Consider the following 15,035-nt stretch of genomic DNA (forward strand, 5'->3'; position numbering starts at 1 on the left):
TCATAGATCACTGCAATAACTGATCCAAATGTCCAACCTGTGTAGAGTTTTCCACAGTATATGTATTAATTCGTAACGGGTTCTCGCAAGAGATTTTCTAAATGGAATTAATATCAAAGAAAATATGCACACAGTTCACCGGGTTCAACTATTTCAAGAAATCACATTAGGGTTTGATAAATGAAATTAAGGATGGTCTCACTGTACATCGAATATTTCATATTTTGAACTCACTGTGAGGAGCACTTGTTTGTAAGAGATTATATGAGAAATAGAAATCTGAAAACTACATAAAACAATTTTAATTATTCTCTGAAATTCCATTGTATTGTATCATACCTTGAAAGTATTTGTAAATGATGAAAATGATGAGGATGTGTTTGGCGCATAAAAAGCCAATTTATGTTGTTGACGTTTCAAACATGTCTCACCTTAAGAAAATCTAAATTTTTTCAAGATTTCCTGGACTTTTCACACACTTTGACTTCATACCGGATCACTGAACACTGGCGGGTTCTTCTCTGCCCATATACTTATACTAGAGCTTAGGAGCTCTCTATCAACTCTAGCTTCAGACTTCCTGACTATTGCAGCGTCTCCCAGGCCGATGTTGCAGCCATTAAGGTAGCAGTAGATCTACTGCCCCAGAGTGCAGACTCCTTAAGAGAAATGACAATCCATTCAGATAGCAGAGCGGCGACACTAGGCTTGAACTCATTAACAGTGCAGGGTTGGTCAAGGAATGCCTAATATTCCTATTAATAGCATCGAGTCCATTTGCGATAAGACTAGTACAGCTCAGAAGAAAGATCACCCTAGAACTGCTATCAGTAGAATGCGAGCATGTCTAGTGATCTCTTTGACCTCAGTAAAGCTAGCCACTCCCTAGTTATGTGGGTTTTAATAGGCCTTTGCATTATTGGCATCCATGTTTAAAGGAAAGGAAATCATACCAGATGCCATAATATGAAAGAAGACAAGGTGGAAACAAGTCAAAACTTTCTTCTTGAATGTAGCGCGTTTGAGTGGTCAACGGAAATGGAAATTAAGTGTCTGTGTTATAAGTTCGAACACCGAAGCTCTCCTTTTTTATAGTTTCACAAAGGACTACATGTAGCAGTCCACATGTAATCTCTCTAGATCAGCCATCTAACCCAATCTAACTTAACCTAAGCTTCTTTTAAGTCCGCGAAGGACCTTAATATAATATCTAAAATGCTCAYGATTCGTTACCACTSMTGCTTTGGAAATATATATAGCATTAAATTTTACATTCACTGCAAAATGAATCTTCAACCACTGTTGCGAACGTGCTCACTCGTCATTCATGCTCCCGGTCAAGGTTAAGTGTTTTGTAGCCATTTATTATTTACGCCTCTCTGGTACTTCAAGCACAGTTACAAATGTGCGCTTCCACTCTTTTAGCACTGAATTTGCCGAAAATTGCATTGTGAAKGTCGTGTTTCAGCTCGAGTGAACGCAGTGTTGCATGTAGGGAGACTTTTTAAGCAAATCATGCAAATCTCACAAAGGACTCTCGAGTATTTTTGGTGTTATTTGGATTACTGTTATTGTACTTGCAGTTAGTTGCCATACAAGTGAAGTATGAAGTGTCTGTGCAATATTTTTACCTCGTATTCGGCAAAGTAATGACGCCCTCTCAGAGCTCATGTGTGCCACATATTGCAGTGGCATTTCGAAATACTCCAAAAACCAAGAACGATGAAAAAAAGAAATGAATGCAGGCAAACTGGCGCCACATGCGCAATGCCACAGACACATACTGCACCACATTTGTTTGGCTGCTACTTGTTTCATAGCAAGGTTGGAAAGCTTCGTCGCCCACAAACATTCCCGTTGCAGTCGCATAAACGCACCTTGACCAAGCGGCGGCAGACACTTTTCCAATTTCACACTTCTCTTCTTCTTTTTCCTCCTAGGTTTTGCGTGTAACAATCGCCGCTTTTATTTGAATGTGTGCGTGTATCCACATTTACTGAATTTTTCAATTTGCGCAGAAATGATCGCATTTCCACCCGCTTCCATTTTTTTTCGCAAAGCTCCAAAGCTTAGCGGCACGCATCAGTGGAGTGTGAAAAGTGAGGAAGGCCACATATAGTTGCTGGTTTGATCTTGTAATAGCTTAGCGTGCTGCTGTCAGTCTAAATAGTTTTGTTCCGTGAAGCACAGCCGGAAATCATCTGCACGCCGTTGAGGCACGAAACAATTCACTTTGTCATATATTCTGCTTTTTCCTGTTGAAATAACGAAATTTCTACGCTATTCACCATTTACTGTGAAAAATTGTGAGGTGCGAAAAGCTGCGTGTRTCTCAGAGTTATTATACTGGGTCCACATATTGTTTAAACTATTATTCGTTTATAACTCACTCAAAATTTATTCATGATGACATATGATACGTTTTAGTAAGCTTGTCATCTCTCTGAAATAAGTTCGAAATTATATGAAAACTTTTAAACTAACTTTGGGTATAAGTGCAGGCTTGGGTCAAAGACTAAAATTATGTCTAGGGTAAAATTAAGAAATCTCACGTGTTCTGACCGTGAAATGTACTTCTAAAATCTGAAAAGATTTGAAGTTCTCTAAATTTGGTTAAACTTCTATAAATTATAATTTGACGGGATTTAGGAAATTGATTTAACTCAAAAAAAAAAAAAAAAATTTGGCGATAGATACCTTCAGTTGAAGAGTAACTTTCTTTTCCATCGTATGAAGACAAGGTCATCCTATTAAGATGATTTGCCAACGCGGAGGAGTGTACTCGTGTTTGCACTAAAGTGGTTTATATTCCAATGCAAAGATATACTAACTATGCATATTTATTACACGCGATATTCTTAAAGATAAATAATTCCATCTTAAATATTTATTATCTTCGTCTACTCTTTCAGTTGCCATTTGTGACGGTCACTGCTGCAAGAATGCAACCGAATTGGAGCTGAGAAAGAAGTCCACCGGCGAATTTGAACGTCTGTTGCATCATCACACCAACAGCTTGTGCGGCATACTGGAATCTACAGCGAATCCATTTCAAAGTAAGTGCAAATTGAAATATYAAAAATAATAGTATATACAATAGTATACGAAAACTACACTTTTATATTACATTTAAATACCGATAAGGGATTCTAAGCTAAAATATAAAATCAAAGTTTCGGATTTCAAATTCGAAGTTATTTTTTTAAATAAATATATATTTAATTATCAAACTTTAGAAAAGTTTAATATTCTTTGAAATTTAATTAGTTTTAAAAATATTTTCTCTCGATATCCGGTGAATAGTTGCATTTAGAAAATTTTTCGACATACAAAACATTTGAAAATATTTACATATTTTTGTTAAAAAACACTACTCTATCTTTTCGACAATTATTTTATTTATCAATCATTATTTCTCTTTATAACAATGTCCTTCTTAAAATCCAACATGGTTTTAGAATTCACATCAGCCCTACTGCGTGTGCCGCCAAAAATTCTAAATGTACATACAAATACACCATATATGTGAAGTAAAAGTGGGGCAAAGAGCGTCTAGAACACTGTCAGATTTTTAATTTTATTGTTTTTGTTGTTTTTTGGCGTTTCATACAAAATAAACCAATTCAGTCAATGCCAACGAAACGTAAAATTATGACTTCCTTTTCGGTATATTCGCGAGCACTGTAGCAGCACGCCGTTACGCCCGCCTCAAAGTTCATAATGCAAGATTCGCATAAAAACAGCAGATACAAAAACAAAAACAAAAAATCCATACAAAAAATTATTCAATGGACGCACACGCTATGCAAATTCAAATAATTATGCTAATTTCGTGTTGCTGACGTTTTTTTGGAGCATAAACATTTGCAAACAATTTTAATAATTTCATAAAGGCATACAATATATTATATCGTCACTTGAAATGCAAAATAACGTAACAACATTTTCGGAAATTTACAGTGGCATGAATGGAACATGAAATAAAATGGAACATGAGTGAAAAATATTGATTCAAACCATGAGCGCAGAACCTGAAAATGTTGCACATATTTAATATTATGTATGTAATTTGAAGTAGTGAAACGTAATCAATAASWCACTCAATTTCGAATTTTTTGATGATACGTTATTTTGCATTTCAATTGACGATATACTCGTATTACAATAATGCTTAACAATAACAACAATGCTAAAAAGTACGCAGTTTATTTCACAACTAAAAAGGATTTATGAAGAGAAATGCAGCGTATCGTCTGCGCTGTGATTTGAATAAATAAAATGAACAAGTAAGCAATACGTTAGCGTTCCATCCGACGCGTATATTTATGACATTTGGCCGAATCATCATAGCCATTAGCATTTAGCCYGTAAATAAATGCGCGCGCACACACACATTCTTGTTGTATACATCCAGATAYATACATACTGAAATTTATAAATGCAACAATTTTATAAACAGTTTTGGTCTTGCGTCGGCCGGTCATAAAGCAAAAGGTTCGCTACTTTTGTGTAATGCTTATTATCATCCGAAAGAACATTTGTTTTAGAAGATTATCTTTTTCGAATGTTGCCCGCGGCTAGGTGTTAGACAGTATATCCATTTAGTTCAATTTATCAAGTTTGAAGGAATCTTTTCCTCTAGAGGAAATGGCAGCAAATATGGCAATTTTCCTTGTTTGCGCATTATTGAGCCAAAATGGGGCTCATCGCTGAACAAAGTTTGGCTCGAAAACGTCGGATCTTCATGGAACTTCTCAAGAGCCCTTAGAGTGAAGCAATGTCGTTTGGCATGGCCGAGCGGTTTCAGTTTTCGCATGAGCTGTATTTTGTACGCTTTCAATTTAAGATCTCGAGGAAAAATGCGACAAGTCGTTCTCTACATCAATACGAATCGCTGCGTAAACCGCCGAATCGACCCTCCACAGCCTTCATGTACACTCTCAGTTACGGCTGCGTACTGCACCTGCTCTATGTATTCGGTCGAATATTATCCAAGATAGGCGATGGTGCTGCGAATAGAATAGAATGCGAATTTTCACAATATTCAACAAAAATAACATGACTCGCACGTCTTCTGTCAAAAAAGTACCTCTACTTGCATTACGACACAAGGTAAGACTTCAGAACAACTCGTTTTGTAAGAACAGTTCTCCATTAATTTCGTACCGAAAGAGCTATCTCTATCAAAATAAGATCCCATTTTATGAAATGTGATGACAAAGGAGTCCTACTGAAGCCAATGATATCAATGTCATCAGCGCCAGCAGCTACACACTCTTATAGAAGATTGTATCTGATCGATTAAGCTCTGCGGCTCGTATTATTTTCTCTAGCAGTAGATTAAAAAGTCGAACGATAGTGGATAGCCTTGCCTGAAACCTCGTTAGGTATCGGACGGCTCGGAGAGGTCCTTCCCGATTCTGAAAGAGATTTTGATATTTGTTTTGCTGGGACAATAAAATTTAGACATCGCGGCAAGGCAAATTTTTCCTTCCGTCAAAAGCAGATCGATCCCCTTTTCAGGGGTCTTTTCAAGGATTTAGGCATGGTGAATATCTAGCCAGTTGTTGATTTGCCCGGCCAAAAGCCGTACTGATAAGGTCCAAACAGTTTTTTTGACGGTAGGCTTTGATCTTCACACAATATGCGATATTTAGGAGACTTATCCCACGGTAGTTGGCGTAGATTGCGGGGTCTCCTTTCTTTGTGGATTGGACAGAGCGTACTTAAATTTCAATCGCCGATCATCCTTTCGACTGACCTTATTATACAAATTAGGCTTACTTATATTGTATAAATATAAAAATTCATCAAAATAAACATGTCTGCCTGAAAGTACAATACTATGTTGGCATAAATATAAGCGCATTAATGAAGAAGTGACGATTTTTCAATTTCCCTGTACGACTAAAACTACACACGTACCTACTCATATTTCATAATGTTTATTGTTTTGATTTTTGACTAACTGGAATGTTGTGAATTCATGTCGTTCTCGGTATTTATGTTGCAATTGTTTCCATCTTTTATATTGTGGTGAAATAAACAGAAATCAACACCGCCTTCATTCGATGCAGTATTTTCATTTTTTATTGTTAATATTTTTTGTAATGCTCATTAGCATTATAGCCATTGTAACACTCTTTGTCCGCAAAAATAGAAAACTTCTTCGAATTATAAGCTGTGATGTGATGTGAGTTGTGAGAAACATAATATCTACTTCAATTAATGCCTGCACTATTAAAGTAAATATATTTATATTTTGGTATCTACCCTCATATATACATATAGTATAAACTATGTTTAATTACTGTTTATTTTTCGAAAGAGAAAATATCTTCAAATTATTTTCAAATCAGCGACTCACAATGATGTCATTGAGTGCGGCAACTGTACCGTTCCGGAATATATACATTAAGGTGTTCGTTATTTCCCAAATTGATTCTTTTTTTATAATCACCCCCAGAWGTCTCAGCTTTTGTCCTAAAACAAATCATTTTTTACATCTCTTCAAAATTCATTCAAATAAAAATTGCAGGTTTTTTCTATTCCACTGTTTACAAGCATTCCTAAGTTTGCACACAAATAATTTTAAGCCCCAATTAAGACTCCCCGCCTAAGTCTTCTTTTGTGCTTATGGCTTCGCGCACTTAAATGACAATGAAATCTTTGCTTCGGCTGCCTACTGCTGCTATTTATTGTCATCAATTTCATGGCTTTGCTATTTTCAGTAATTATATTTTATTTTCATTTTGAAGGGTGACATACGCACACATAAGCTAATACTATTAAATTAGCAGTGTAATGGTTCATGCTTCAATTGTAATCGTAAGCAAACATGAACACATGATGTCATTCTAAAATAAATTATTTAATGTGATCATCATTGAATTGAAATCTGATTGGTGCTTCAAGCGGCTACCCACCCATGTACAAAAACGTGCTTACATACATCCATTGTCAGCCACCTCCTCCTCACCAAATAGTTGATTTCTTCCTAGGAAATGTGCTTAGCGTGGGCGTCGCCTTCTTCCAAATTCAGTTCAACGAAATACTTCTCTTTTTGTTTTCAAACTACTTGTGTCATTACTCATTTATTTTCAATTCTGTATTCATAATGCATATTATAGATTATATATTGTTGACCTTTTACTAAGGGAATTTGAAATGGGATTTATTTCTTATATAAACAGCAATTAGGATTCAGTTTCATTTATGAACAGAAAGAAGACAAACGATGCAGGCGGAAAGGAATGGAATATGAGTATTTTTTTTTCTTTTCATAGCTTAGCACTAAATATAATAGTGTAAGGGAGCTGCAGTAATTATAAACACAGATTTTGAGATGTTCCTTCTAACTGTAGCAGTTATAATGTACATATGTACTTATATGTATGGAAATTCGTTAATCTTGATTTACTGAAAACAATTCTCTGAATTCAAAAACTAGTAGTTATCTACTGATGGCTAGGCCCATTTTGTAAAATTTAAGTGAACGCTTTTGGTGTGATGGCAGATGGAATTTTATATGTCACAGTGTCACAGTTATTTATTAGTTATTGCTCTTAAAATACATTTTATGAAATAAATTACAAATTTTTAATTTTTCGAGGCTAGTCCGAAAAATACTCCGAATAAATAAAAAAAAACAATTTAACTAATGGTAAGAAATTTTTAACCATGTATTATATTTTGTAACGATTTCGGAAGTAAATATCTGACTAATGTATCCGAAAACTATAAAAATATCTCTAACTGTATACTAAAAGTAAGGCAAGGTTTAATTGAATGTTTTGACTATTTTAAAGTAAATCGAAAGAGGTTTTAAGCAACGACGTACAGTGTGTTACAGTTTCGGAGTAAGCCCCGAAAGTGTTCAACATGAACATTGTGTAATATAACCTTTGGTATGAAAAAAAATTTAATAGAATTCAACGTATTTGGAAGTATTAGCTGTAAAATTCCCAAATTATTCACTCGGAATAAAATTAAAGACAAATAAATACATTGGCTGTGTGGGGTTAAATCCAATCCATAATAAAAGTTTATGAAAAATTCGGACAACTTCGTAGCAGTTACCAAATAAGATTTTATAGTTCGCAAAATTTCGAAAATAATGGCAGGAACACGGAATTCAAAGTTTCAAAAATGTATTTGTAATAAATTTATAGAAAAACTAAGAAATTTCGGAATTAGTCACTTGACAATTTTTATGGAAAGCAGGGTAGAATGCAAGAGGTTGACATTTTTGGAGTTTATTTACTCCACCAATGACTATACAAAGAATTAAATTTTGCTGGTTTTCAACCAACCTCATTCCCACTAAGATTTAAAAATTATTGAATACAATAATCTTCGTTTTGAAAAATATGTAACAGAGCAGAGCGAAAAAGTTGCAATTTCTGTACATATTAACACACAATCATTTTCCATTTTCGTTCGGATTTAAGGCAATTTACAACAGTAACGTGGGAATATCAACAACTGTTCAATAAAAAAACCATAGATTTTGCACTAAACCTTTGCCTCCTGGTTACCTCTTCCATCCCTCGAAACTCACATGCGATTGTGGCTTATATTTATTGTTTTCACACTAGCGAAGAAAAAATCCATTTCAAAGTGTCAGCAACCGTTTCTAAAATATTTGTTTAGCTACAAATGTATACAAAAGGAAATTCCGAACAAAATTTTGGTCATAAAAACCAACAAACTACTATGTGTATATACATATGTGGCCATATAAAGCTTAGGAATATTTTAAAAACATATACAGACATAACAGAAATAAGTTCGAGTGCAATGTTGTGTAGTGGCAATAAAAGGTAACCAACCGACACACCACGATATCTCGGGCCACACAGGCAAGTTGTCCAGTGCTAGTTTGTGACAATAGTTTTAGATAATTTGTACTTTAATGCATTTGCCACACTAAGACAAGAATTTTTATATTTGTCCACAAAAGGAGTTTACAGCAGTTACACTAGGGCTACCCTGATTGTTTTGCCTTTGAAGTCAGTATTATTCCAAACCGACATGCAGGCAGCAATTTATAAACTATATGCTATGTAGTGTAAAGGTTGGGTACGCTAACCAAGCAAGAAATCCTCTGCCGAACCAACAAAACCTTGACTGAAATCCTTATTCGAACTATTACATCCCTGGTTCACTGATATTAGTGGGCCGCTCTAAATATATAGTAGTAGTAGCTACTTTCAAATCGTGTCAGTCAATTTCGAAATTATTTATATGAAAGAATTTCACATAATTAATTCACACAATTTATTGAAAACTCATCATATGTTCTCTTGAAGGCTGGCAAAAGCTTTATGGGAGCTTCTAACAAGCTACGAAAACTATTCACTGACTCGATTTCGAGTTGAACCCATTACAATAATMTTCTAATTAAATAGTTGCATATWTGTAYTATATATGCTGRCCCAAAACTGATAATCGATCAATACATTACCATAGTAGGTGTTGGTGAATAATAATTATTTTTACACATCTTCAGAAAATTGTCAGAGCATGTCCAGCAAAGAACTCTTGCAGTAATAAAACCCCACGAATGTTTCAAGGATCCTACCCACGGTATCATGTTTTCTTAATAACAGGATGAGAAGACCTTGTTCCGTAAATCAAAAATTTCTGTCTCGCATTAGTATAATTTTTTTTTTTTTCTTGGGAAATCCTTTATCTCCAAATATGTTGTATATGTATATATATTTTTAGCTGTCAAATTTCTTTTTACGAAATAATTTTTGTTAGGAATTAAGCATAGGAATGCATTTCTTGGAAACGATTTTGCGTGTTTTGGTCTAACACTTTGAATTCCTGTATTAATATTGGTTTGACATCAGGTTTTTCTTTTAATCAACTTTTTCCTACAGCGTTTTACTGACATATGTATATGTACATATATTTGTTGGTGGCTATAAGTCATACGTAGACATATGAAAATTCTGTTGCAACGCTGCAGAAAAGTGCTAACTAAGTGCAAGCGGAGTACGACGTACAGCACTCCACAAGAATAGCTCATAAAACGTGCAACAATGTTTGACAAAAGTGCATACACAATGCTGCTACACGCTCATTTGGATAATCGAATAATGTAGTAAAAGGCATTTCGTTTATGCTGCGCGTTTTTCACATGGGTACATGTCTATATATGCGGACGTGTAGAAGTATTAGCTTTGTTAAACTCCATATGAAACAAGCAAGGACTTTCGCAACAGCCCTCATTGCAACACTAACGCACTTTAAAGCCAAAGTGCACAAAACGCAGCGGTAAAAGCGTGGAAACTTTTGCAAATATTGTCTTCCGCTTAAGCGCTGAAACGTGCTTCCACGCTAAAACCAGTGCCTTGAGCGAGCCACAACACATAAAATACGCAAATGTGTGTGTGTTTGAGTTTCGAAGCTTACAAGCGTAATAATAATCATTACAAGGCGTGCGTACAAAAGTGATGTAAAACACAAATGGAAACATAGCAGAACCGGAAACACTTTGCGCCGCGCCGCGCTCTTGTATGAGCGCATGTGTGTGCAACGGCAGTTTTTAATCCGTGAAAAAGTCGAGAAGTATGCGCCGTATACTGAAAAGAAACTTCACCTACTGTTGTCTACGTATGCATAATTTAAGCTTTTTGCATTGGCATCGCCATGTGGGCGTAATGAAAATTCTCGCGCACTTGCTTTCCACTGCTTTGTGAAATATGCAAAAATATTAGCATTAAATGTGTGAAATGTGCAATTTCCTGCTTGAGTTTAATACACATTTTCATTTGCATGCGTAATGATTGTTTTTCGTGTTGTTGTTGTTGTAGTTTTTTTTTTTTTCTTACAATTCTCTAGTGCGCAGTTGTCTGCGTTATAGTTGCTGATGTTTGTGTAATTGTAGCTGTGGTTGTTGCTAGTGTTGCTCTTATTCTAGTTTCATTATTATTGTTGATTTTGTTGTTACTGTTCTTGTTTTGGTRCACAGTTGTTATCCAGACAGCACGCTGYGGTTAAATTTATTYCGTGMGGATATTACGTATACGCCATAACGTCCACCCGCCGTTCATTCATTCGAATTAGCATTTGGATTGCCTAAGGTGCCACAGTTGTATGAAAAATATTGGTGTAATTTTCTTATATTTTACTTACAAAAGAAAATATAATAAGTGGTATGATTTTTTCTTATTTAAAATAATTTATATTCTTTAACTAAAATTTAAYACATACATTTTCTACTATACAAGCTCGGCCAAGACAAGTAGATTAAGTCTCAAATAAAAAGTTAATCCGTTATAAAGTGTTTCTGATCCTTATTCCGTTTGGATATCAAGCAGGCAATGTCAAGCTTCCTAATATAAGTCTTCCGCTAGCCAAGTACCTCTGTTTTTGCTAGTCAGCCTTAAGAGATTTACAATTTACAAAAAATGGCACAAAAAGGCTTCATAAACTCATAAATGACAATTAAAGCTTATGTTTGTTTTCCAGTACCTAATACTACTATGAGAAATAAACACTATGGCTTTATATATTATTTTAAAATCCTTAATTTATTCTTCGAAATCTATGTTGTCTAATTCAAAGCAATCGCCTTGGCCCCAATACACTTGTGTCAACGTTTTTTTTTTTTTAATCCTCGAAACAGTTGTTAAAGTCAATTTCTGCAAAAGCCTTCAATGCACGTAGTTATTCACTTTTAATGTCTTCAATTTACTCAAAACTGTTTAACCGCAGCGGGGAATAGCCAGAAGTCGCACTTGCAATTTACCAGGTTAGCGGCTTCATATCTCCTCTGTCGCAATATTCGGCCGATTGCTTAGTAAAACGTTTGTTGGCATCCTGGTGTTCGGACAGCATTGTTTCAAAGACTTTATCGGGGTGCTATTTTTGGAAAAAAATTTTGTGATCGTGTGATCGATATTCCAACGATACCAGTAAGATCTCTGACTCTGACGATCCTCAAGCACCAGTTTCTTGATTTTATTGACGTGTTGATCATCAGTTGATGTTGATGGCCGTCCTGGGCGTGGTTGGTTATTTAACAATGAACTTAAAATTTCTAACACACAACATTCTGAAACTGGAACACAAAAATTTTATTTGACGTAGCCTTATAAACTCTCTCTTCAATGACCCTCTCGTTTGGTCGTAATCCTATTTTGGACAAATATGCGAAGTATGCAAATTATGATTGTAACATTTGGTGCAGCAATTAATGCGACACAACAAGCAGCTGGTGCGCTTTAACTGAAGTTCATGCACATATGTATGTGCTTAAAAAGAATTTTGAATTTTTTTTTCAACTCTTATCCCCTCAAACAAACTAAAAATTATATAGCTTAACTAAAGGTTCGCCTTTTTTCAGGTTCTATACGTTTTATGTAGGAATTTTCGTTTTTTAGTTCAAACTAAAATTTCACCAACTAATTTTCGCTTCTCAAAAATAACCAAATAACCATCACATATTCAGAAAGTTGGCTTTTCAAACTTTAAAAATTCCTTTTTCTTCCTCCCTCTGACCAGTTGCCATCGAAGCGAATGCATGTCTTTAAACTTGAAAATTCTCTGCCACAAATAAAATCACAACATTCGTCGGTTCGACGACTGGCGGGCATTCAATTCATTTTACAATTTTAAATGTTCGCTCAACTTGATTTGCATTAATAAAATTCGTGCAGACCCACTCAGAGTATATAGAATAAGAACCGGAAGCCACCGAAGGAATGGAGCAACTTTCAGCGGTTCAAGGCGTGCTCGGGATGTTGCAAGCGACGTACAGCGCTTGCAGCTGCGGACAATGCCACAAAGTCTTCGCACAAAGTCTTCTCACAAAGTCTTCGCACAAAGTCTTCTGTCTGCCTATAAATGGCATCTCCACGCTTTTGTGTACTCAGAAAGTCAACGCCGACTACTTAACTTGACTAACGACAATCACAACTTGTGGTAACTGGACCTGACAATTAGACAGGAGTTCTGCCTCGCTGCAAGTTATTATGCGCTCTTAAAATGTTGAAGAAGAAGAAGAGGAAGGATGGCACTGCTGCTGGTTTATCTGTGTGCGCGGCGGTGCTGCAATTCTATTTTTCCTTGTGGAATTTTTTGAGAATTTCAATAAGGAATTGCTTCAGAAAACGTGAAAGTAAAAATAGTAGCAGAAATTACCAAACAGACAACCGGTCGACGGAGTTGAACTGAAACCTACACACTAGTAGTGTATTGCTGGGTAAAGTAAATGAACTATCCAAACAATGTATGGACACTGCTGGTAAGAAATGTAAAGATAGGGTCTTGTTATATCATACAAATAGAGAGAAATTAATGTGCGAATTTTGAAATGAATCGAATGAATGAGAATTAGAAGTTATAAATGAAACAAAAGAAAATTGCTGAAAGTTAATAACAGTAAAAAAGTGGAAAATATAATGCATGCCGATGAAATGTAGACTATCTAATTGTGGTAGAAGAGGAAGCGCGGTCGTAGACACGTGTTTTAGATGAAATACAGGCGTATACTATCTGGGCTATACGGCGGCTGCGGTTGGGATGCCGGCCTTAGGTAAGTAGCTTTTGACAAGAAAGGCGGTGTGAGCGTTGTCGTGGTGCAACTTGATGTGTTGTCTATATGTTGATTATTGAGTACAAAATTTCTGACTGATATATTAAATGAGAGATTAACACATTACTTTAAATGCCATAGGACGTTCAAGTCCCAACAGAACCCACAATATCGCTGAGATCAATACCCAAAATGAAGGTTTGGTACTTGGCTACGTTTTGGAAAATCGAAACTCTGTTTTAAGAAATACAAATTTTTTTCTTGCAAATATCACTCAACTAAAGAAGAACAAAGCAAAAAATGTGAACAGTAACCCTCGAATCCTCAAGCGTACACCCATAGTCGAAGAATATGAAAATTGAAGATGCGCTTTCAAGCAATTCTGTTTTACTGTTCATATTTTATTGTTTATGAACTGAGCAGCCTGTTAGTCAGCCGCCAATCGGCCATTATAGAGTGGAAGTCTAAAAATATTTTTATACACATACGACTGGCAGTCAAAGAGACGCGTACATCGACTAAAGGAAGCGAACAAAATGAGCTAAGTTCATAACAACGGCCAAAGCTGTGCTTAAACTTAAGTTTTCAGTTGAATGACTAAACTTGCACTACCAAAAATAAATAAAAATAAAATAGAGCAAATAAAAGCAGAGGAAAGCAAGAGCAGAACAACGAAAGACAAAGGAGAGTACAAACAAAATTAAAACAGGACCAAAAAAATATTCGTAAGAAAACCAAATAAAGAGCACAGAAGGTCCAAAACTCTGTAGCCTGATTTGTAGCACTTTGCTAAAATGGAAGATTGCTAAAAATTCCAGCAAGCACACAATGAGTGCAGAGAAATTGCATTGAAAAGTGGAGATATAAAGTAAAGCACATGCAAATGGAAGAACAAGAACTTTAAAGCCAAGCGGCATTAAAGACGGCCAAATGAAATTGAAATGCGAATAATGAAGTTGAGCTTCACACGAATTCTAATCCGTTGCAGCCGACGTAGAAACTTTGCAAACCGCCACTGCGGTTTTGATGAATGCCTCAGATGGGCAGCGCCTCACACACACACGGCAGAATAAAGAATTTTTGCTGTTCTTCTACTTCTTTCCTGCTTTTATTACCTTTATGCTCTTGTTCACTTATTTTTGGTAAGATGTGGCTTGATAGCCTACATACCTCTCAATTGCTGCACATCTTAGACGCTGTGGCATTTTGGATTATACTGCTTGCCATATTCTTATTGCAACTGAAGGTATTCTTGTTTATGTATGTATGTATGTGTGTGCGCTGGAAAACTGGTTTCGGTATTTACATTTATAGGCTGCCCAGACATTCCATAGGTTGCCTTTCCACTTAGTACCGACTTGGTATTTGGTCGCTTTGCTAGCTTGCAGCAGTTTGTGGCAGGCACTTTGCTGTTTTGCCCTCCTGCTTGCCATTGAAATTCCCCGTTGCAGTGAAATTTCTCAGCAATTCAATTAGATTTTATGTT

The 15,035-nt window shown here is 35.7% G+C and overlaps 1 long non-coding RNA gene across 1 annotated transcript in view; it reads left to right on the top strand.

Moving 5' to 3' along the window:
* Positions 1 to 2,918: 2,918 nt before the first annotated feature.
* LOC108973167 overlaps positions 2,919 to 15,035 on the top strand; it is a 22,152-nt gene continuing 10,035 nt past the window's right edge. The window contains exon 1 of the long non-coding RNA XR_001993711.1: positions 2,919 to 3,056. This is a non-coding gene — a long non-coding RNA (uncharacterized LOC108973167). The remainder of the gene's footprint in view (positions 3,057 to 15,035) is intronic.

Source organism: Bactrocera latifrons, unplaced genomic scaffold (genome assembly GCF_001853355.1).
Source record: "Bactrocera latifrons isolate USDA-ARS-PBARC rearing strain unplaced genomic scaffold, ASM185335v1 scaffold_460, whole genome shotgun sequence".
NCBI lineage: Eukaryota > Metazoa > Arthropoda > Insecta > Diptera > Tephritidae > Bactrocera > Bactrocera latifrons.